The following is a 23,908-nucleotide window of genomic DNA, read 5'->3' as shown; positions in this document are numbered from 1 at the left end:
ACCACTCCTATCTCCACGCTCACCCGTAAGGGAGCAAATCCCAAGGAATGGACCTCTGAAGCGGAGGAGGCCTTCGTCTCCCTAAAACAAGCTTTCTCTTCCGCCCCTGTGCTGCACCGTCCAGATTGCAACAAGCAGTTCTTCCTGGAGGTTGATGCTTCCTCCTCCGGAGCCGGAACGGTGCTCACCCAGAAATCCCTGTTTGGGAGAATGGTAACCTGCGGCTTCTTCTCCTAGCTCTTCTCCTCGTTCGAGCACAACTACTCCATAGGAGATTGTGAGCTGCTTGCCATCAAATTTGCGCTGGAGGAGTGGCGCTACCTGCTGGAAGAGGCTCTGCACCCGGTGATCATCTACACAGATCACAAAAACCTGGCCTATCTACAAAACGCCCAGAGACTCAATCCGCGTCAGGCCCGGTGGTCTCTGTTCTTTGCCCGATTCTGCTTTTCTCTACATTACTGCCCTGCTGACAAGAACGTTAAAGCCGACTCTCTATCCCGCTCATTCCTGTCCTCCGACCAAGAGGAGGAGCCTCTGCATATCATCGACCCCTCCAGAGTAATGACCGTGGCCCCGTTTGACCTGTCTCGTCTTCCACCCGGTAAGACTTTTGTAGCGGTTCCGGATCGTAAGAAGGTTCTTCTCTGGGGTCATTTGTCCAAACTAGCCAGCCATGCTGGCCAGAGGAAGACCTTCCTGCTCATCGCCCGGCATTACTGTTGGCCTTCGCTACGCAAGGATATTGCGGATTTCGTCTCGGTTTGTTCCTCCTGTGCCCGTAACAAAGTTCCCAGGCATCTGCCCGCCGGCCGTCTCCTGCCTCTACCCGTACCTTCCGCTCCGTGGCAACACATTGCTATGGACTTTATTATGGATCTCCCTGTTTCTGCCGGTTGTACCGTCATTTGGGTGGTCTCCCGCCCGCATCTGTGCTGGCTAAGGACTTCATCCTTCACATCTTTTGTCTCCACGGCCTACCCCTCCACATTGTGTCTGATTGCGTGGTCCAGTCACTTCGCGCTTCTGGAGAGCTACGTGTAAGCTGCTGGATGTCACCCTGGATTTCTCCTCTGCTTATCACCCTCAGTCCAATGGTCAAGTGGAACGTATCAACCAGGTCCTTACCAGCTTTCTCTGGCATTTCGTCATTGCTCACCATAATGATTGGGTTGAGTTCCTACCATGGGCCGAGTTCTCCTATAACAACCATGAGAGTGAGTCTTCTTCCAAATCCCCATTCTTTGTGGTCTACGGTCAACACCCCCGGATCCCGTTTCCCGTCTCCGCTTCAGTGGACAATCGTGCCGCGGAGTCTCTGGTCAGCGAATTTTCTACTATTTGGGAAGACACTAGATCCACGCTTCTTCAGTCCTCTGAACGGATGAAGAAACATGCCGATAAGAGACGTCTGGATCCGCCTCTTTTCCATCCGGGAGACAGGGTCTGGCTCTCCTCCAAACATGTTCGGCTCATACAATGGAATTTTAAGTTGGGTCCGCGGTTCATCGGCCAGTTTAAGGTTCTCCAGCAAATCAATCCCGTGACTTACAAGCTAAAACTCCCGCCAACCTTACGGATTCCCAACTCCTTCCACGTATCTCTCCTCAAACCAGTTGTTCTTAATTCTTTTTCTGACGATCCAGGTACCACTCCAGCTCCAGTCTCCGCTGAGGACGTCTATGAAGTAGAGAACATTTTGGCCACCAAAAGGGTAAGAGGAAAAACCTTTTTTCTAGTGGATTGGAAGGGGTTTGGCCCGGAGGAGAGGTCTTGGGAACCCAGGGAGAACATCCATGCCCCTCTTCTTCTTAAAAAATTTCTTGCTGGCCTGAAAAAGAGGGGGCGCAAAGGGGGGGGGGGGTACTGTAGCATCGGCGTCTCTGCCCCCTACCAGGCAGAGACGCCGTCCCCCTTAACGCCACGGTCCTGCTCCAGCGTCTTCCGGCCTCCCTGCTGCTGGTGCACGCAGCTTCCCTGGCTCTGTGCTTAGGGCGCGCGCGCTCCCTCCCTCTTAAAGGGGCTGCTCGCGCCGTCCTAAAAAGTCCCCGGCCAATGGCCAGAGGGCTTACCCTATAAAAGGCACCTCCTCCAATATGGAGGTGCCTGTGCAAGGTTGTTGCTCTGTGATACTTACTTTGCTTCAGCCCTCAGGTCCTCTGCTAGTTAGTCCTGTCCGCCAGTTGGATCTTCAGTCCAGTCTGGCAGTCTGACTACTTTCCAGCCCGACAGTCTGTCTACAGTCCAGTCCACCAGTCTGTCTATGGGCTCTGCCCGCCTGGAAGCACCTGCCTGTTACCTGCCGTGCCTGCCCGCCTGCTTACCTGGAAGCACCTGCCTGTTACCTGCCGTGTCTGCCCGCCTGCTTACCTGGAAGCACCTGCCTGTTACCGGCCGTGCCCGCCAGCCTGCTTACCTGGAAGCACCTGCCAGTTACCTGTTGTGCCCGCCTGCCTGCTATTGTGGTTAATTTTTGTTAATATCTAGATATCATTATTAATTTAGAAAAAAAAAATTATATTTTTTCTATGTCTGAAGTCTGCTTGAGTGTTTTCTAATTTTACATTGTGGAATGTCTGACTAAGATACTTGTTTCCTGTAAAGTCCTTGACAAGAAGGTTTACGCTGGGCCAAGGGAAATTTGTTACTTATAAGTCTATTTCGGTTTTCTGTTCAGCTATATGTAACAATGAAGTTCTGTTCTGTCTAGCTAATTAATATGGTGAGTCTTTGTTGCCACACCAGAAGACTCTACCTGCTGACAATGCATGTCACATGCATTCTGTCTCTCTTCCTTCATCGATGAAGTATCTTAATTTGAATCTCACTGGCAATGTGAAGACCCTTTGCTGTCTATTCCAAAGTTCTCCTTAAAACAAAGAGGGTCTCCATAACACTGCTTACCCGGAGCACCCGTCTGGCTATCAGCCGAATCAGCCTGCTTGTCTACCCGGACCACCCGTCAGCCTGCCTGCCGTGCTCACCCTCTGTACCGGTCAGTTCCTGCCTTCTGACCCGCGGGAGTCACCTGCTCTCATACTAGGTTGGTCCCAGAGTGGCACCTGGTCCCTCTGCTCGGTTCCTCCCCGGTTCACGGAGTCGACTGAGCCGCCGTGTGACCTTGGTCGGGCCGAGTAGATACTTAGACACTCCCCTCTGGTCCCTCCTTGCACCGCAGCACAGAGGTTCCACCACCCAGATCCGTAACAGATTGTTGGTGTTTATGAGGCTGGAAAATGTTACTAAACCATCTCTAAAGAGTTTGGACTCCACCAATTGACGATCAGACAGATTATTAGTGTTGAGCGAATTTGTTCAGCATTTCAAATTGGGGTTCGTCTGCGTGACAGTGTGGCAAATCAGGGACGTTTGTGGGCAGAGCCGATTTTTTTTGAGCGAACAAACCGGAACCCCGAACGCGAACCCGAATTTGAAATTCCAAACAAATTCACTCAATACTACAGATTATGTACAAATGGAAGAAATTCAAGACCAATATTATCCTTCCTATGACCGGTCGACCAGCAAAGATCACTTGAAGAGCATAGCATATAATATGCCTCAATGTCACAAAGGAACCCAGGATAACCTCTAGGCAGATAAAGGCTTCTCTCACATTAGTTAATGTTCATGAGTCCACCATCAGGAAATCACTGAACAACAATGGTGTGCATGGTCAGGATTCAAAGAGAAAACTACTGCTCTCAGACATCTATGATACATGGTGGTGCTATCATGGTTGGGGCCTTTTTTTGCTACATCTGGGCCAGGACAGCCGCCGTCACTAATGGAACCATGAATTCTGAATTATTCCAGCAAATTCTAAATGAAAATGTCCAAACATCTGTCCATGAGCTGAAAGTCAAGAAAACAGCAAGACAACGAGCCAAAGCCACAAGTCGTTCTACAATACACTGGTTACAGAAAAATAAAGTTAATGTTTTGGAATGACCAAGTCACAGTCCTGACCTTAATCCTATGGAAATGTTGTGGATGGACCAGAAGCAATCAGTTCATGGGAGAAAACCACCAACATAACAGAGGTGAAGCTCTTATGTAGGGAGGAATGAGCTAAAATTCCTCCATCCGATGTGCAGATCTCATCAGCAGTTGCCGGAAATGTGTAGATGCAGTTATTTCTGTACAAGGGTCACACCACATACCCACATACTGAAAGCAAAGGGTCACATACTTTTGCCAGACATGGAGTCTTAAAACATTTTGTCATTTTTTTAAATAAGGAAAGTCACATAGCACCAAATGCAATATTCACCCTGCCATATGTATCATATCTGATGTCAAAACCATCCATGAATAGATCTGTGCTCGAGGAACCCAATTGCTTCTATGGCTTTAACTACTATTTTATTCAACAGTGGAAAACCATAGAAATGCAATATCACCTCGAATTATGGATATATCATAGTTATGTACGATTGGAAATATGGTGGTCATATTATTCCACCTGGAGTTTCCTATGGGAAAATATGACCTAAAATAGAATTATGTCCAAAACTATGGACCTCCATGCATATGATCAGACATCCTCCTCTTATATCACCAGAGGAAGGGACGAGGGGGTCTAGATAAGACCCTGTGTAATACCTTATCAAGAGAAACGCATGGTCAGATCCAAGGAGGACAACGTGTATTGTAGATCTGCCCTAATTTCTACGGTGACTCCTCTGCAGCAAAGTTTTTAATATTCAAAAGAGATAATAGGAGAAAATGAACGGTATAATTTGTTGTGCAATTTATTCTGAGTGCACCAATACTCAAAATGTGGGGGGAAACTACTTTTGAGTGAAAAGCTCAGAAGGGAAGAAGTACCATATTTGAGTTCAGATATTGCTGGAATGGTTTGAGGGTGCCAGAACCGTATAACCCCCCCATAAGTGACCCCATTTTACAAACTACACATCCTAATGAATTAATATAGGGGTGCAGTGATCATATTGGCACCACAGATTGGTCACAGAATCTTACAGCATTGGGCAGTGAAGAAAAAATAATTACATTTTTGCCACAAAAATGTTGTTTTAGCCCCAAATTTTACATTTTCACATGGAGAAATGGGTAAAAATGGCACCAAAATGTATCACGCAATTTCTGCTGAACTTAGACATACCCCATATGTGTCTGTACAGTACTGATTAGCCACACGGCGAGACTCGGGAGGGACAGAGCGCTATTTGACTCTCGGAGAACAAATTATCCTAGAATAGTTTGCGGACTCCATATACAGAGCCCCTAAGTGCCAGAAGAGCAGAATCCCCTCTCTGGTGACCCTATTTTGGAAATTACACCCCTCTGAGAATTTATCTACAGGTGTAGTGACGATTTTGACTCCATGGGTGTTTTCCAGAAACAAGTACAGTGGATGGTGCTGAGTGAAAATTGCAAATCTGCCATAGTAGTGTCCAGTACAGTGTAGTGCTCAATACATTATAGTGCCCGTTCATTGTGTCCAGCTCGTGCTTTCGGAGACATGGACCCGTAAATTAGGCGGGATCTCCTCGCTAAAGAAATGCCAAACGTGGACGATTTAGGCACACACTAGAGCTCAGAAGGGAGAGGAACATTTGGATGTGGGAGCGTATTCTGGCCTCTGTTCAGCGGTGTCTTTCTTTTCAGAAGTGCACAAAACTGTGGCTAACTGCGCTTTTATGCACGCCTAAAAAGACGAACACCGTGGGATCACAGGACAGACGGTGTCCACAGTGCCTCCATCTGCCTCATTATAGGGAATCTTCTGCCGGGGTTCTGTCTGAATCACGTATTTCACAGATTTACACGGAAACCCTGGTGTAAGCGCTCAGCGCAGAGCGCAGGATAAATGTGCGTCGAGCCTTACTGTGATCTTAAGGAAGCAGAATGTACAAATCAACAGCAGGTGAAGAATTGGTTTTATTTATTTTTTACGCTGTTCCTCGTGCGGTATAAGTGATTAGACGACTTTATTCTTCGGGTCGGTGCGATTACAGCGATACCAGATTTATAAAGGGTTTTTATGGTTGGCTGCTGTCACTCACTATAACACGTTTTTTTTTTTTTTGCAAAATATAGTTTTTGCATCGCCATATTTTGATAGCTATAATTTTTCCATATTTCGGCCGATGGAGTCATGTTTTTGAGGGACGAGTTGACGTTTTTATTGGTACCATTTTCGGACTATTGACATTTTTTTTATTGCTTTCTATTCTGATTTTTGGGAGACAGAAAAAAACAAAAAACAACAATTCAGGATTTTTTTATTTTTTTTTTTAATTATGTCGTTCCACGTGTGGTGATATTGATAAGCAGCTTTATTCTTCAGGTCAGTGCGATTACAGCGATATCACATTTATATAATATTTTTACATTTTGCTGCTTTTACACTAACAATTTTATAGAAATGATAATTATTTTTGCATCGCTTTATTCTGAGAGCTATAGCTTTTTTATTTCTCCACTGATAGAGCTGTATGGTGACTTGTTTTTTTGCTGGACAAGATGATGTTTTCAGTGATATCATTATTATTTACATTAGTCTTTTTGATCGCGTTTTATTCTACTTTTTTTCGGCGGTATGATGAAAAAGCACCGATTCTTGCCACATTTTTTATTAATTTTTAATACGGCGTTAACTGAAGGGGTTAAATAGTGTGACAGTTTTATAGATTGAGTTCTTGGCGCAGCGATGCTAAATAAGTGTATTTTTTTTTTTGCAGGAATATGCCTATTTGTTTCGTATTTTTTATTTCTTTTTTTAATGATTTTTTTTTTATGGTTTTTTATTTTTATTTGCTTTTTTTATTTATGTTTTTTACTTAGTTCCTCTATGGGATCTTAACTTTTATCACTCTGATCGCTCGTATACTGCATTGTAATGCTTTGTACCGGTCAGTGCTGCTCTGACAGAAGCCTCTTAGTCCGTGCTCCTGGTTTAACAGGCTTGCCTTAGCAGGCTGACCCAGAGGTCGTCATGATGACCTTCTGTTGCTATGGCAACTATCAGGCCCCTGCGATGATGTCATGGGGCGCTGATCTGAAGGGAGAGGGAGCTCCCTCCCTCTCTTCTAAATTCTGCGATCGCTATCAATTGTGGCATTTACTGAGTTATATAGCCCCGAGTTCCCGGTGACGATCGTGCGGGCACTGGTCCTGTGCCTGCATGATCCCCATTACGAAAATTTGCATCATTTTGTGGGACCCCCTTCCCGACCATAACGTAAACCAGCGTCAAATGTCGTAAAGGGATTAAATCGAAAATTTAATACGTTTTTTTTCTTGCTGCTCTAAATGTATCCACAACCTCAAAGAGGAAAAGTATAACCTGGTTGTGTTAATCTGTGCATGCCAGAATGCAAGAATAGTACCTATTGCATCAGGTGCTTGGGGAAAGCTGAGTGACGTGTGTGCTAGTGCTCCATGGGGCGCACCTCCAGGGGAGCACCTCCAGGGGCGCACCTCGGGGTTCCAGCGAATGATAATATGGGGTTTGGGGCAAAGACTGTTGAGAAAAAAAAATAAGTCTGGCTCATCGTTTTGCATCACTACATTCTGAGAGCCGGCATGGATTACTCTTTCCATTGACAGAGCTGTAGGACCACTTGATTTTTTTTGCAGGATGAGTTTTGTATTTTATCGGCATTATTATGTGGTGCATGTAATGTATTAAAAAAACTTTCATAAATTTTTGAGGTTGGGAATAGAAAAAAACATTGTTATATAGATTATGTAGATGATGTTGAGGTACTAAAGATACATGATAACTTTATTCCGTAGGCAAATATGATTACGGCAATACCAAAATGTGTACATTTTTTTAACACTTTTAATAGATTTACATAACAAATCCACTTTCTTAAAAAAAAAAAACAAAGAATCTGAGAGCCATAACGTTTTTATTTTGTGAAGACTTCTTTTTGTAGGACGAGTTATCGTTCACATTTGTACATAAGACTTTGTTGCTTTTTCCCTTTGGATATAAGTTTAACAAAAACAGCAATTTTTTCACGAGTTCCCCCCATGTGGCTTATTTTGTAGGTGAATTCGATTACTGTGATAATACCTTTACATACTCTTAATAAAAACATTTTTTTTTTTTTAGAAGAACGCCATGTTGATATGTCAGCGCATGCTGACCTGCAGGATCCGCGCGCACGCTGCATGAAAAATCTCCACGTTTCCACCAAATCCGGAGCTCCAGAATCTAATTTAAACGTTTTTAATGTAGCAATAAATAATAACGAGTGTTTCTGTAGAAATTATCTTTCAATAAATTATTGTCAAGTGAATTTGTTAGTTTTTCTGTTCAGTTTTTTTCATCGTTAAATTATTTCAATGAAGATCATATGTGCACCTGTCGAAATGTGGCAAAAAAAAAAACCCTAAAAAATATAATTCATGGGGTGTCCTTAATTTTTCACTATGGATACTTCAGTGTGGATCATGGTGAAAATTGAGGTTCACTGCTTAGAAAGTTTTTTTTGCTTGGTGGATACAACTATTTTCTCCTTGGATTCTCGGCACATGTAAGTATAATGTCCGGCAGATCCAGGAAATTGTAACCCCCAAAATAAACTCTCTTAAGCTACATTCAAACATTTGTGTGGGCATATATATGTATATATGTGCTGCCGAGAAAAAAATGGACAGCACTAGGATGTGTCACATTTCATGTATAATATACAGTATAAGATTATATATATTTATATTATACATAAAATATGAAAAATCCTAGTGCTGTCCATTTTTTTCTCGGCAGCACACTGACCAATAGACGGTCATTGAGCCATACACACATCAGTTTTATGTCTCGAGTCCGTGAGACTCAGATCTCATCTGATTTGCGGATCAGACTTGGCTATGAAAGTCTATGGCGTTCCGTGAGACACCGATAAACAAGGAAGACATACGTTGTACTTCAGAGTTCCCTCCTAGTTTGATCCTTATTTAACTGATAAATTAAGAGTCAATGTATACAAAAAAAAGAGTTCAGACAGTCTACCTGCTTAAGTGAAAAAAAAAAACAGATGAGAAAAAAAACTGATACAAGGAGGAAGCAGCTAGGAGGATACCCAAGAAAAAAAAGTTTCTCTCGGATGTGTGAATCCAGCCTTATAACCAGACATGGTTAAACTTTTTTTTTTTTTTTAAACTCTTATACTTTTCCCACTTTCCAAACAGGAATGTGGTTTCCCATCTATGTGAATTTTCTCATCAGTTTCAAAATTTGATTTCCTTTCAAATCATTTTAAACACGCAGAACACCAAAACATCTTCTCTCCTGCGTGAGTCTTCTGATGATACCCAAATTTGGCTTATGTAATAAAATATTTCCTATATTCCGAACATTAACATGGCTTCTTTACTGTGTGAATTTTCTGATGTTTTCCAAGATCTGATTGATGTGTAAAACATTTTTCACATTCTGAACACGAATACGGCTTCTCCCCTGTGTGAATTCTCTCATGTTTAAGAATATATGATTTATCTGTAAAGCATTTCCCACATTCTGAACATGAATACGGCTTCTCTCCTGTGTGAATTTTCTGATGTTTAACAACATCCGATTGTTTTTTAAAACATTTTTCACATTCTGAACATGAATACGGCCTTTCCTCTGTGTGAATTCTCTCATGTTTAACAAGATATGATTTATCTGTAAAACACTTCCCACAATCTGAACATGAATATGGCTTCTCCCCTGTGTGAATTCTGAGATGTTTAACAAGATCTGATTGATGTGTGAAACATTTCCCACATTCTGAACAAGAATACGGCTTCTCTCCTGTGTGACTTCTCTCATGTCTAACCAGACTTGATTTATCTGTGAAGCACTTCCCACATTGTGAACATGAAAATGGTTTCTCCCCTGTGTGACCTCTTTCATGTCTAACAAAACTTGATTTATCTGTAAAGCCCTTTCCACATAGTAAACATGAAAATGGCCTCTCTCCTGTGTGATTTCGATGATGATCCCTTAGTTTGGCTTTAGTGAGAAAACATTTCCCACATTCTAAACATGAAAATGGCTTCTCTCCTGTGTGACTTTTCAAATGTTTAACAAGACTTGATTTATCTGTAAAGCATTTCCCACATTCTGAACATGAATACGGCTTCTCTCCTGTGTGACTTCGCTGATGTTTAATAAGATCTGATCTATGTGCAAAACATTTCCCACACACTGAACATGAATACGGCTTCTCCCCTGTGTGAACTCTCTCATGTCTAACAAGACTTGATTTACTTGTAAAGCCTCTCCCACATTCTGAACAGGAATACGGCTTCTCTCCTGTGTGACTTCTCTCGTGTATAACAAGATTTGCTTTATCATTAAACCACTTCCCACATTCTGAGCAGGAGTACGGCTTCTTCCAAGTGTGAAATTTTCTGTGTGTAAGAAGACCTGAGCTTTTAGTAAACTGTTTGCCGCATTCTCCACATTGAAACCTTTTCCCTTCTTTTAGACCTGTACTTGGGGTAAACATCTGGAATTGGGCAGGAGAAAGCTCCTTGTGATTGGGTGGATTATATAATGCATTTGTATCGTAATGTCCTGAATTCACGTTAAGGGGAATGAGGTTTTCTTCTGTCGCGTGCTGCTTGATCTCTTCATTGTCTACTTTGTGATTTAGTAAAAACATGAATGTTCCTTCAGGATTCTGACTGTGATTTTCTGTTACGATAAAAAAACAGATTTAAGTTTTCATTACAAATCACAAAGTAATTATTCACAGCTTTTCTATTGGGGCTATTAGAAAATGTGTGCAGTTCTATGGGCACAGAGTTCTGAGTCAAGAAGAAGTAGAAGCTATTCCTCTAACGTCCACTAGTGACGTTGGCTCAAAAAACTTGGCATAACAGTGCAATCCTTATCTTATTACTTTCTTTTAATTAAAAATGTAGCATCGTGAAAAGAATTACAACATACATAATACCCCTCCGCCGACCATCCGTACCCAAACCCCTTGGAACAGGAGAAGTATATAACAAGATATCCGCACCGCACAAATACAACCTGCATACGTAGTAACATAGAACAGATCGAGCGCGGCCTCCAAGCCTTTAACTGCGATGAGAGCCTCACATATGTCCCTGCTTTAAATAGAAATTAATTCATAGAACTTGGGCTGAACAATTTTGACAGAAAAATAAAATCTCAATATTTTCTTTTTTAAACTATAGACGATTTTTGATTTTATTGAAGGAAGAGTCCATTTTTTGCAAGTGGACTCCTTTGAACTTTTTTTTGACAGTGTGTCCTTTTTGTGCCTGTGTGTGCTTTGGAATTGTCCAGTATTAGAGTGCAGTGAGCCACCTTGATTTTTTATTTTAATCTCGATTTTATTTTTTTTATAGAGTCTATATAAGTTAAAAAAAAATCCATACTCTCCTTCCCGTACCCTTAACGAGAGCTCCAGAATTATCCATAGCTCCGAAATTAACGAGAGTTCCGGATTATCCATGGTTCCGAAATTGTCCATGGCTCCAGAATTATCAAGGGCTCCGGAATTATCGAGGGTTCCAGAATTATCCATAGCTCAGGAATTATCGAGGGCTCCGGCATAAACGAGAGCTCTGGAATGAACGAGGGCTCTGGAGGTATCGAGGGTTCCAGAATTATCCACAGCTCCAAAATTAACGGGAGTTCCGGAACTATCCATGGAGCAGGAATTATCCATGGCTCCGGAATGAACGACAGCTCCGGAATGAACGAGGGCTCTGGAAGTATTGAGGGTTCCAGAATTATCCATAGCTCCGAAATTACCGAGAGTTCAGGAATTATCCATGGCTCAGGAATTATCGAGGACTCCGGAATTATCCATGACTTAGAAATTAACGACAGCTCCGGAATTATCTATGGCTCCGGAATTAATGAGAGCTCCAGAATTATCGAGGGCTCCGGAATGAACGAGGGCTCTGGAAGTATCGAGGTTTCCAGAATTATCCATAGATCCGAAATTAACGAGAGTTCAGGAATTATCCATGGCTCAGGAAATATCGAGGACTCCGGAATTATCCATGGCTTCGAAATTAACGACAGCTCCGGAATTATCTATGGCTCCGGAATTAATGAGAGCTCCAGAATTATCGAGAGCTCCGGAATGATCGGGTGATTAGTGTGTTAGCTAAGAGTGTGACCTCTGCAGCACATCTCATCTTCAGCAGATCTGCTGTAACTTATTACTGCAGCCCGGCATCCACATACCGGCAGATGGTGTCCAGGTCAGAGGCAGCTGCTGGTTACAAACTTTATGCTCATCTCCCGCAGGCTCCAGCTGGACACCGAGCCACCCGTCCACTTCCTGCTTCTTCCTGCCCTTTCCCACCAATGGTAAAACTGAAAGGACGGGGCTAAATTTGAGTCTCGATTTTGCTAAAAACAAAATTCATCGATCAAGCATCCGATCGATTCATTCAATTAATTGCCCAGCCCTACATGAAGCCGTGTAACCACTGCCTGCCGAAGACAATTTTAGTTTTGGCACTTTTGTTCTTTCTTCCAAGTGTGGAAATTATTTTTTTTATCGGCATAGTCTTTTAAGTGCTTTTTTTTTGTAAAAAATCGAAATGCAATTCCGTCATCGTTTTTTGGGCTTTATATTTACGGCGTCCATTGTGTGGAAACATAACCTGGTCACATGATTCTCCAGGTCAGTGCAATTACGGCGATACCAAACTTGTGTAGTGTTTCTACGTTTTAGTGGATTAAAGCAATTCCGACGTTTGGAAAAAAAAAATTGTTGCTTTGTCGCCATATTGTGAGTCCCGTAACTTTCTTATTTTCTGTAGACGGGGCTGTGTGAGGGAAGGGTTTTTTTTTTGCGTGGAAAAGTGTAGTTTTTGTTGATACCATTTTGGGGTTCATATAAGCTTTTGATCACTTTTTAGTGCATTTTGGTTACTTTCAGTGACAGCAACTTTGGCGCTTCAGGGTTCTTTTGCTTTACAGTGTTTACCGCACAGGTGAAATCATTTTACATTTTGATAGATCGGACATCTGCAGACTCGGCGATACCGAACATGTCTTATTTCTTTAATTATTTTCTTAATTTCATTATTTTCAAAGGAGTTCAAAGGTTAAAAGGATTTTTAATATTTATTTTTAAAAAAAACTTTGTTTTTTAACTATTTTTTTTTTAGTCCCCGGATTACCTGCAATTGCTTGATCACTTTTACTTTATACTGCAATATTTCAGTTCTCCAGTATTGCAGTATATAGCGTATTTAATGATCTCCTTCATAGGAGCCCAGGCATGGAGGATATGGGGGGCCTTCTATAGGCCATGGCAACTCAGCATCGTCCCACGATCATCCAAATTGGTGGGCCCCCTGCACTTTGGCATTGCAGGGGTTGAAGAGCTGCAGTGGGCGTTCACTGTGGCCACTGTTGTTAGCGGCAGGTGCTGGCTGTATAACAGCCGGCTGCTCCATACACCCGCACCTGACAAGCGCCTACTTGTACATGTCGCCAGACACGGACGGTACAATTCTCGACCTTTTGGTTTTTTTGATTTATCTAAATCTATCTTTGTATTATCTCCAACAAAGCTGTCATATCTGAATCCTCCTCCCCAGGTCCTGAACGGCACATAACTCAATGTATAATAGTTGGCCGATGTGTAACTGCAAGGTGGAACTAAACCAAGAAACCTCTTTACGTACCTGTGGTAAAACCTAGTGGAATCTCCTCCACATCACTCCTACACGGCTGATCCCCACTCATCTGCTCGTCTTCTCCCAATTCATCCTCCACTTTAATTTGAGCCGTATCTCCATCCTGTTATAACAGTTCAACAGAAAGTTGGAGAAATCAAACACATCAATAAGAAACTGCCAAAATATATGATAGCGATGACTGCAGAACCAAAAATATCCACTGTTCCCCTAAATGAACCTCAGCGCCGTCTACCTGATGATCCTCCGGGATGTTGGGATTCTCCTCTGGACAGTCCTGGGGATACAGAGGACGGGGACATCTCTCTGGTGGATTTATCCTCCTGGATCCATCTGTAGGAAACACACAGTGACGGAATAGATTGTGTCATGTGATGATGAGATGATGGGAGTAGTAGTATGACGGTCTCCCCTCCTCACCCTGCTCATTGACCCATACATCCATCGTCTCTCCTGCTTCATCGATAACTACAACTTTAAAATCAAACGTATTTTGATCCTAAAAAGACAAGAGAAATGTAAACGATCTCAAAACCAAATCACTTCATGGTCAGATGTTGTGGGGACTTCAGTGTCATCTACCTGATGATCCTCCGGGATGTTGTGATTCTCCTCTGGACAGTCCTGGGGATACAGAGGACGGGGACATCTCTCTGGTGGATTTCTCCTCCTGGATCCATCTTAGGAAACACAGAGTCTGAATACATGACCTGCCGTGTATCTGTCTATATCTCACCACCGTTAATTTTATTTATATGCATCAAGGACTAAATAAAAACATTGTGGTCCTCATCGCATGTGCCAGGGACTACAGTGAAGGCAGGTAATAGATGACTATGGATCTACGATAGTATTCTAACATCCTTAGGCCATGGATATGGTGGAAGTGACAGAGCAGGCCACAGTGAAGACCCTCATTAACCCGGTCGCTATGGCCAACAGGATTTTTTCAAATCCAGTAAACAAACTTTTTGGGCCCGATTCACTAGGACTGGCATGTTGTACGCCTGCCTTAATGAAGACGCATCTTTCAACTGCTGTGAGCCACTGCTAGAAATGTCACTCCAGTCAGGGACTACAGTTCTGGCATAATTTACACAACTAAAGTGGCTTAAAATTTAGATTAATTTGTTGAGTGGACCTCGCTGCACGCCCTCCCAGTTTGGTGGAGCTACTGGTCTAAAAATGCCAAAACGTTGCTACATTTTTGCACAACTTCAAGATGCAAAAAAAAAATTATGACATTTCAAGATGTTTTACACCAGAAAATTGACAAAAAAAGACCTTGATGAATTGGGCCCTTTGAATTTTTACTTTCACCCCTGGTTGTGAATGTACAACCCTTGAATTCACTCCTGCCCTGAATGTCCAACAAACTATCCGTGAACCCTTCCAGAACCCTCTCAGATGTGGGAACAAGAGGATGAGTCCTTACTGGTGAGATGACCACCCAAACATGAAAACCACTGAGGTGTTGGAGAAAGCTCTACTACATACAGTACAGACCAAAAGTTTGGACACACCTTCTCATTTAAAGATTTTTCTGTATTTTCATGACTATGAAAATTGTACATTCACACTGAAGGCATCAAAACTATGAATTAACACATGTGGAATTATATACTTAACAAAAAAGTGTGAAACAACTGAAAATATGTCTTATATTCTAGGTTCTTCAAAGTAGCCACCTTTTGCTTTGATGACTGCTTTGCACACTCTTGGCATTCTCTTGATGAGCTTCAAGAGGTAGTCACCGGAAATGGTCTTCACTTCACAGGTGTGCCCTGTCAGGTTTAATAAGTGGGATTTCTTGCCTTATAAATGGGCTTGGGACCATCAGTTGTGTTGTGCAGAAGTCAGGTGGATACACAGCTGATAGTCCTACCGAATAGACTGTTAGAATTTGTATTATGGCAAGAAAAAAGCAGCTAAGTAAAGAAAATCAAGTGGCCATCATTACTTTAAGAAATGAAGGTCAGTCAGTCCGAAAAATTGGGAAAACTTTGAAAGTGTCCCCAAGTGCAGTTGCAAAAACCATTAAGCGCTACAAAGAAACTGGCTCACATGAGGACCGCCCCAGGAAAGGAAGACCAAGAGTCACCTCTGCTTCTGAGGATAAGCTGATCCGAGTCACCAGCCTCAGAAATCGCAGGTTAACAGCAGCTCAGATTAGATACCAGGTCAATGCCACACAGAGTTCTAGCAGCAGACACATCTCTACAACAACTGTTAAGAGGAGACTTTGTGCAGCAGGCCTTCATGGTAAAATAGCTGCTAGGAAACCACTGCTAAGGACAGGCAACAAGCAGAAGAGACTTGTTTGGGCTAAAGAACACAAGGAATGGACATTAGACCAGTGGAAATCTGTGCTTTGGTCTGATGAGTCCAAATTTGAGATCTTTGGTTCCAACCACCGTGTCTTTGTGTGACCCAGAAAAGGTGAACGGATGGACTCTACATGCCTGGTTCCCACCGTGAAGCATGGAGGAGGAGGTGTGATGGTGTGGGGGTGCTTTGCTGGTGACACTGTTGGGGATTTATTCAAAATTGAAGGCATACTGAACCAGCATGGCTACTACAGCATCTTGCAGCGGCATGCTATTCCATCCGGTTTGCGTTTAGTTGGACCATCATTAATTTTTCAACAGGACAATGACCCCAAACACCTCCAGGCTGTGTAAGGGCTATTTGACCAAGAAGGTGAGTGATGGGGTGCTACGCCAGATGACCTGGCCTCCACAGTCACCAGACCTGAACCCAATCGAGATGGTTTGGGGTGAGCTGGACCGCAGAGAGAAGGCAAAAGGGCCAACAAGTGCTAAGCATCTCTGGGAACTCCTTCAAGATTTTTGGAAGACCATTTCTGGTGACTACCTCTTGAAGCTCATCAAGAGAATACCAAGAGTCTGCAAAGCAGTCATCAAAGCAAAAGGTGGCTACTTTGAAGAACCCAGAATATAAGACATATTTTCAGTTGTTTCACACTTTTTTGTTAAGTATATAATTCCACATGTGTTAATTCATAGTTTTGATGCCTTCAGTGTGAATGTACAATTTTCATAGTCATGAAAATACAGAAAAATCTTGAAATGAGAAGGTGTGTCTGTACTGTACCTAAAACTCTGTGATACTGTACCCCAAATAGGAAGGCATCCGAGCAATCATCAACACTAACAAGGGCCATGTAATGACTGGGTCAGAATATTTACATAACAGTGGGTTGTTCCGGGTATACGGCAGGGGTTATGAGGTATTATGGGTCTTGTGGGGTGTTCCTGGTATATATCAAGTCTTGTGTGTTATGGGTTGTTACAGGTATATGGCAGGTCTTCTGGGGTGTTCCCAAAATACAAAGAGTCTTGTGGAATGTTCCGGGTATACGGTAAGTCATAGCACACACCAGACAGTGCCAGCCTGTGCCCTCAGCATTGGCCAAGAAAATTCTTTAGAAAATATATACATATATGTTTTTTCTCACCTGGTGATGTCAGAGGCCGGAGCTCCTCCATCATCACCTCCTGGTACCGATCCTGGTGTCCTTCTAGATACTCCCACTCCTCCATGGAGAGATAGACAGCGACGTCCTGACACCTTATAGGAACCTGACAACAACGACACCGTCATCACCCAGAATCCTCCAGTGCTGTCCTGTATAATGTCCCAGCAGTCACCTCTCCACTCATCACCCAGAATCCTCCAGTGCTGTCCTGTATAATGTCCCAGCAGTCACCTCTCCGCTCATCACCCAGAATCCTCCAGTGCTGTCCTGTGTAATGTCCCAGTAGTCACCTCTCCGCTCATCACCCAGAATCCTCCAGTGCTGTCCTGTATAATGTCCCAGCAGTCACCTCTCAGGTCATCACCCAGAATCCTCCAGTGCTGTCCTGTATAATGTCCCAGCAGTCACCTCTCCGGTCATCACCCAGAATCCTCCAGTGCTGTCCTGTATAATGTCCCAGCAGTCACCTCTCCAGTCATCACCCAGAATCCTCCAGTGCTGTCCTGTATAATGTCCCAGCAGTCACCTCTCCGCTCATCACCCAGAATCCTCCAGTGCTGTCCTGTATAATGTCCCAGTAGTCACCTCTCCGGTCATCACCTAGAATCCTCCAGTGCTGTCCTGTATAATGTCCCAGCAGTCACCTCTCCGGTCATCACCCAGAATCCTCCAGTGCTGTCCTGTATAATGTCCCAGCAGTCACCTCTCCGGTCATCACCCAGAATCCTCCAGTGCTGTCCTGTATAATGTCCCAGCAGTCACCTCTCCGGTCATCACCCAGAATCCTCCAGTGCTGTCCTGTATAATGTCCCAGCAGTCACCTCTCCGTTCACCACCCAGAATCCTCCAGTGCTGTCCTGTATAATGTCCCAGCAGTCACCTCTCCGCTCATCACCCAGAATCCTCCAGTGCTGTCCTGTATAATGTCCCAGCAGTCACCTCTCCGGTCATCACCCAGAATCCTCCAGTGCTGTCCTGTATAATGTCCCAGCAGTCACCTCTCCGGTCACCACCCAGAATCCTCCAGTGCTGTCCTGTATAATGTCCCAGCAGTCACCTCTCCGCTCATCACCCAGAATCCTCCAGTGCTGTCCTGTATAATGTCCCAGCAGTCACCTCTCCGGTCATCACCCAGAATCCTCCAGTGCTGTCCTGTATAATGTCCCAGCAGTCACCTGTCCGGTCATCACCCAGAATCCTCCAGTGCTGTCCTGTATAATGTCCCAGCAGTCACCTCTCCGCTCAGCAGCTCAATCATCTTGTTGCTGAGCTCTAGGATCTTCTTCTTCCTCTCATGTATCGGGGGGTGCGGGGGAGGCTCTGTGATGGGGCCCGGGCTCCGCCCTCCTGACTCCTGGAGATGGATGATGGGAGTCACCCCCTCCCCCGGTGTCTTCCTCACTATTGTGTAATCCTGTGTATGGAGAGAGACACTTAGGGAGAAGAATTCCTTCCCGACTCCAGATCTGACAATCAGTAGAAATCCCGGGATCAATAACCGTCTCCAGTAATCTGGGGCCATAACCTGGAATATTATTACACTCAGGACAGACATCCAGGCCCCTCTACAGCTCTTGTAGGGAATCCCCATGACAACTCCTCCTGGCAGAGAGCTGCACACAATCACTGCTCTTACAGTAAAGAATCCTTCTCTTCCTCTTCTGGATTTCCTCTTCCTGATGTCGGACTTGTTACATAACACAATAAAGCTGATAGAAATGTAGAGAAGTTACCTCTCCGCTCAGCAGGGAGATGATCTCCAGGGTGAAGTGTAATAATCTCCTTGTAATCTCATCCCTGTCTTCGTCCATCTTTTGTGGGTCATTCAATAGAAGAAGAATTTTAAATGAGAACATGAGAAAAAAAAAGTATCACCTTGTAAAGTCAAGTAACTTTGCGATTCAACTTATTAAAAATCCTTTCTATTATGAAAAAAAAGGGATTTTTAATTTTACTGTTTAATGCTTGTCACACCTAGGTTGCTATCCATCTCTGCAGTGTATCAGTGGTGGGCAATTTCCTAGACAAACTGTGCTTCCAACCTTTTTGTTATAAAGTTTGGAAGCTCTTCTCTGAAGCTAGTCAGATTGCTTCTTCCACTACTGTAGAGGTAAAGCTGCCTCTGCTTGCAGCATCAGAGAGCACAAAATTCAGCTTTCAGCCAAACTGTGCTGCCGATTCAAACTGGCAATCATCGTCCCTGGAATAGAGGAAGTCACGAGGCTGCGGAGCAGTGTATTCCCGTAAATCAATGTTTAGAAAAATCTTTTAAAGAGCTACTCTCAACATGGACATTTAAATCATTGCAGCACTGACAGATGCGAGTCTTTGGTTGGTTGTGCTGAGACGTTTTCAGGACTTTTATAGATGAACAACAGCTAACACTGATGGACCCTGTACCTAAGATTTTGATCACACTTTCAAGACGAACAAAACACAAATAATAGATCCTATCAATAAGGATCAAATCTACAAGAGGACACCAACCACGACTGATGTATCTTGTAACTAAGGCTCCGATCACATCTACAAGACGTCACCGACCACGACCGATGGATCCTGTAACTAAGGCTCCGATCACATCTACAAGATGTCACCGACCACGACCGATGGATCCTGTAACTAAGGCTCCGATCACATCTACTAGACGTCACGGACCACGACCGATGGATCCTGTAACTAAGGCTCCGATCACATCTACAAGACGTCACCGACCACGACCAATGGATCCTGTAACTAAGGCTCCGATCACATCTACAAGAAATCACCAACCAAGACTGATGTATCTTGTAACTAAGGCTCGGATCACATCTACAAGACGTCACCGACCACGAGCGATGGATCCTGTAACTACGGCTCCGATCACATTTACAAGACGTCACCGACCACGACCGATGGATCCTGTAACTAAGGCTCCGATCACATCTACTAGACGTCACCGACCACGACCGATGGATCCTGTAACTAAGGCTCCGATCACATCTACGTCACCGACCACTACCAATGGATCCTGTAACTAAGGCTCCGATCACATCTACAAGAAGTCACCGACCACGACCGATGGATCCTGTAACTAAGGCTCCGATCACATCTACAAGACGTCACCGGCCACGACCGATGGATCCTGTAACTAAGACTCCGATCACATCTACAAGACGTCACCGACCACGACCGATGGATCCTGTAACTAAGGCTCCGATAACATTTACAAGACGTCACCGACCGCGACCGATGGATCCTGTAACTAAGGCTCCGATCACATCTACAAGACGTCACCGACCACGACCGATGTATCTTGTAACTAAGGCTCCGATCACATCTACAAGATGTCACCGACCACGAGCGATGGATCCTGTAACTAAGGCTCCGATCACATCTACAAGACGTCACCGACCACGACCGATGGATCCTGTAACTAAGGCTCCGATCACATCTAGAACACATCACCGACCACGACCGATGGATCCTGTAACTAAGGCTCCGATAACATCTACAAGACGTCACCGACCACGACCGATGGATCCTGTAACTAACGCTCCGATCACATCTACGTCACCGACCACGAGCGATGGATCCTGTAACTAAGGCTCTGATCACATCTACAAGACGTCACCGACCGCGACCGATGGATCCTGTAACTAAGGCTCCGATCACATCTACAAGACGTCACCGACCACGACGGATGGATCCTGTAACTAAGGCTCTAATCACATCTAGAAGACATCACCGACCACGACCGATGGATCCTGTAACTAAGGCTCCGATCACATCTACAAGATGTCACCAACCACGACCGATGGATCCTGTAACTAAGGCTCTAATCACATCTAGAAGACATCACCGACCACGACCGATGGATCCTGTAACTAAGGCTCCGATCACATCTACAAGATGTCACCAACCACGACCGATGGATCCTGTAACTAAGGCTCCGATCACATCTACAAGATGTCACCAACCACAACCGATGGATCCTGTAACTAAGGCTCCGATCACATCTACAAGACGTCACCGACCACGACCGATGGATCCTGTAACTAAGGCTCCAATCACTTCTACAAGACATCACCGACCACGACCGATGGATCCTGAACTAAGGCTCCAATCACATCTACAAGACATCACCGACCACGACCGATGGATCCTGTAACTAAGGCTCCAATCACATCTACAAGACCTCACCGACCACGACTGATGGATCCTGTAACTAAGGCTCCGATCACATCTACAAGACATCACCAACCACGACCGATGGATCCTGTAACTAAGGCTCCGATCACATCTACAAGACGTCACCGACCACGACCGATGGATCCTGTAACTAAGGCTCCGATCACATCTACAAGACGTCACCGACCACGACCGATGGATCCTGTAACTAAGGCTCCGATCACATCTACAAGACGTCACCGACCACAAGCGATAGATCCTGTAACTAAGGCTCCGATCACATCTACAAGATGTCACCGACCACGAGCGATGGATCCTGTAACTACGGCTCCGATCACATCTACAAGACGTCACCGACCACGACCGATGGATCCTGTAACTAAGGCTCCGATCACATCTACTAGACGTCACGGACCACGACCAATGGATCCTGTAACTAAGGCTCCGATCACATCTACAAGACGTCACCGACCACGACCGATGGATCCTGTAACTAAGGCTCCGATCATATCTACAAGAAATCACCAACCAAGACTGATGTATCTTGTAACTAAGGCTTGGATCACATCTACAAGACGTCACCGACCACGACCGATGGATCCTGTAACTAAGGCTCCGATCACATCTACTAGACGTCACAGACCACGACCGATGGATCCTGTAACTAAGGCTCCGATCACATCTACAAGAAATCACCAACCAAGACTGATGTATCTTGTAACTAAGGCTCGGATCACATCTACAAGACGTCACCGACCACGAGCGATGGATCCTGTAACTACGGCTCCGATCACATTTACAAGACGTCACCGACCACGACCGATGGATCCTGTAACTAAGGCTCCGATCACATCTACTAGACGTCACCGACCACGACCGATGGATCCTGTAACTAAGGCTCCGATCACATCTACTAGACGTCACCGACCACGACCGATGGATCCTGTAAATAAGGCTCCGATCACATCTACAAGACGTCACCGACCACGACCGATGGATCCTGTAACTAAGGCTCTGATCACATCTACAAGATGTCACTGACCACGACCGATGGATATAAGGAAACCATAACCCCCTCTGGTGTCTTCTCACCTGCAGCTTTCGGAGGACGTCCTCTTATCTGTATATATTTATATTTCACCTGTACAGAATTTTCTGTGTAATAGCTGACAACAGAAAACAAAAGACATCCACAGAACACCAGGACGGATCTGCTGCACTTCAAATAGCTGTAGGACCTGTGATGACATCACTGTCATGTGATTAGGGCATTAGAGGGCGGATCTATATAATCTGTGGAGAAAGGACCTGTGATGTTGGTCATGTGACCTGAGGAGGTGGAGACCAACTGAAGAATGGAGTAATGTAGGATGACCGGACGGTTATGTCGGCACGGGTCCCTCTTCTCTGGCAGTGACCGCTTGGCTGAGCGCAGTTCTCCGGTTTTTTTCTTTTTTCCATTTTCTGGTCTTTGTCTTTTTAACCCCTTCTGTTGTTGCCTATTTTGGATTTTTGCTTTTTTTTTTCGTTTTTTCATTATCACATTCTCGGAGCCGTAATATTATTATTCGTTCATCTCTGGAATCATTTTTTACGGGACAAGATGTCGTTTTCAGTGGTCACAGATCCTGGAGTTTTCGAACACTTTTTATACAACGTTTTTGGAGGTGGATCATACAAAAAGCAATTCTTCTTGTAGACACTGTTCACTGCTCCGTGTACTTGACAATCGCTTTATTCCTGCAGATCGATATATTGCGAGACCTTCACATTATTTTTGGAGACCATTACGTGAGAGCTGTTTTTCCGCAGGAGAAGCTGTAGTTTTCCCAGGTGCCATTTTGGGTGCAAACAAGTTTTTGAACACTTTTTATTTAATTTTTTTAATTATTTTTTTTTTTTGCATTTTGCTTTTCCACATATTTATGGGAGGCAAATGACAATGTAGAGTCCCTGTGGGTGGAGATAAGGGGAGGGAGAAAGAATAAATTACTGATAGGGGTTTGTTATAAGTCTCCAAATATAATGGAAGCAGCGGAGAATATCCTCGTAAAGCAAATAAATGAGGCAGCAAATCAGGGAGACGTCATTGATATGGAGGACTACAACTACCCACTACCCAGGTCCAGTAAACAACTACCCAGGTCCAGTAAAGGAGACCGACAACAATATGAGACCCTCTATCCCCTGATGATGCCAGTTTACTGGTGAAACATGTTGGGGAGGCTTATAGTAGAATCTTAATAGTATGTTAGTAACGTATAGTGAATGCAATTGTATAGGATAGCGTAGGTTGCGGCTGCACCAAATTATATCCTAAACAACGAAAATATATGAGATTGATATTGGGACACTGAAACAAATGATGATGAATGAGAAAAAGAAGTGAAAGGAATATTATCATTTATTATTATAGCAACATTAATTCCATGGGGCTTTACATGTGAAAAAGGGGTATACGTAGCAGACAACTGGTACAATAGTTTGAACAAAAACAAGTCACCGACTGGTACAGGAGTAGCGAGGACCCTGCCCGAAAGCGCTCACAATCTACAAGGGATGGGTGAGGATACA

The 23,908-nt window shown here is 44.1% G+C and overlaps 1 pseudogene; it reads right to left on the bottom strand.

The window, feature by feature from the left end:
• The window catches only part of LOC141153319 (uncharacterized), a 46,720-nt pseudogene extending 24,129 nt beyond the window's left edge, over nt 1-22,591 (bottom strand).
• Between the last annotated feature and the right edge of the window lie 1,317 nt (nt 22,592-23,908).

Source organism: Phyllobates terribilis, unplaced genomic scaffold (genome assembly GCF_046119375.1).
Source record: "Phyllobates terribilis strain yellow unplaced genomic scaffold, ASM4611937v1 Scaffold_1__5_contigs__length_1240528914, whole genome shotgun sequence".
In the NCBI taxonomy this organism is placed as follows: Eukaryota; Metazoa; Chordata; class Amphibia; order Anura; family Dendrobatidae; genus Phyllobates; species Phyllobates terribilis.
This window is presented reverse-complemented; position numbering and strand designations above follow the sequence as displayed.